Genomic DNA, 1,909 nt, shown 5'->3' on the forward strand with positions numbered 1-1,909 from the left:
ATTCCAATATTTTTGTGCAAACATTAACATTTTTCTGAAGCAAATGAGTAGTGGATAGCAATTTTCCATTTCCTGTTTGAACCAAATTAAGTCAATCATACATGACAAATCCTGATATTAGACCATATACTCACTTTAGTTTATACTGGTTTGAGAATTCTTTGGTGTCTCTGAATGATGTGAAGCAGAATGGCAGTTGATCATAACTTAATCTTGTAAGCATAGAAAACTTTAGATGTGTTCATTTTTGGCATCAAGTTCATACCTACTAAGAAATTTCAGGGAACCGGGTAGCCAACGGCCTGTGGAGCAACATGCCTAAGTTTTATTGTGACTACTGTGATACATATCTGACCCACGATTCTCCATCTGTGAGAAAGACACACTGCAGTGGTCGGAAACACAAAGAGAATGTGAAAGACTACTACCAGAAATGGATGGAAGAGCAGGCCCAGAGCCTGATTGACAAAACAACGGCTGCATTTCAACAAGGAAAGATACCTCCAGCTCCAGTCTCTCCTTCTCCTGCGGGGGCCATGATCCCACCTCCCCCCAGTCTCCTGGGTCCTCCTCGCCCTGGCATGATGTCTGTACCCCACATAGGAGGCTCTCCTTCTCCTGGGATGATGCCCGTGGGACCTGCTCCTGGAATGAGGCCACCCATGGGAGGTCACATGCCCATGATGCCTGAGCCTCCAATGATGAGACCTCCTGCTCGACCTATGATGGTGCCCACTCGGCCTGGCATGACTCGGCCAGACAGATAAGAGCAGAAAGGCTCTTTATCAGTTTTGTACTTCTTGTTCTGTTTCACCAGGAGATGACGGTGCTGAGCCTGAGTGTTTTCTAGCTGCATGACAGGAAGGCTTCCCCTTCCCAACAGAGAGAAGTGGGGCAGAGAAGTGCGGCTTTCACTGATATTGTGAAATGTGAAAATAAAATTGTCAGCTGTTTTAGTTAAAAAACAAATTTCAGTTTGTCAGCAATCTTTGTATATAGCATGTATGACCAGGAGAGGGCACCAGATCTCATTACAGATGGTTGTGAGCCACCATGTGGTTGCTGGGAATTGAACTCAGGACCTCTGGAAGAGCAGTCAGTGCTCTTAACCTCTGAGCCATCTCTCCAGCCCCATGTCAGCAATATTTGAAAACACTCTACTATTGTAAAATTACTTTAAATATTTCATACATAACATTTCTAATTTTAACTTAGTACATTCTAGGTGAATTCAGCTCCTCAATAAGGACTACATAGTCCTAAATTTGTTTAGATAGTTTTGATTGAAAATAGAAAAATTAATCTGGAGAAACCCCTTGAGTTAGTAATTCTATCTTCCACATTTAACACAGATTGGTTGAAGGACTGAGAAACTAGATGGCTTATCTGAGATTGTATAATAGTAAGAGTGGAGGTGGGAAATGAGTCTTAAATCCTGCTTAAGCTGGAATGGCAGTGCATGACTGTACCATGGATGAGGTTGCATGAAGTCTCTTTCACTTTAACTCTAATTCAAATATTGGAACCAACTCCCAGGAGGAACTTTGTTCAAATTGCTCAATGCCACTGAAACCTCAAGTCTATTTGGAAATGATAAAGTATATGAAGCTTTAGTATACATTTATATAATAAAAGTGTCTCAATAAATATCATCACTATGTAAAATGGACAGGTCACAGCAATTTTAAATAATGAAAATGAAAATGTACTATGTACTCATCCTGTGAAAATAATCTGGGGTAGAGAAGTATATATTTCTTTTTCATGAGTTCAACTATCTTAGAAGTCCCTTTTATCTTAATAATGTCATAGGCACAATCCTGTTGCACGAATCCTAAATGGTCTTACAATAAAAACCCGAAACCAGTTATCAGTATAAAAACTGAAAGATCAGAGAATCAGAGCAAGC

At 40.4% G+C, this 1,909-nt stretch overlaps 1 pseudogene; it reads left to right on the plus strand.

Annotated features, from left to right (window-relative positions):
• The first annotated feature begins 301 nt into the window (after nt 1–301).
• Nucleotides 302–969, plus strand: LOC102922276 (U1 small nuclear ribonucleoprotein C pseudogene; annotated as a pseudogene).
• The last annotated feature ends 940 nt before the right edge of the window (nt 970–1,909 follow it).

The sequence above is a fragment of the Peromyscus maniculatus genome, chromosome 3 (genome assembly GCF_049852395.1).
Source record: "Peromyscus maniculatus bairdii isolate BWxNUB_F1_BW_parent chromosome 3, HU_Pman_BW_mat_3.1, whole genome shotgun sequence".
NCBI classification, from domain to species: Eukaryota; Metazoa; Chordata; class Mammalia; order Rodentia; family Cricetidae; genus Peromyscus; species Peromyscus maniculatus.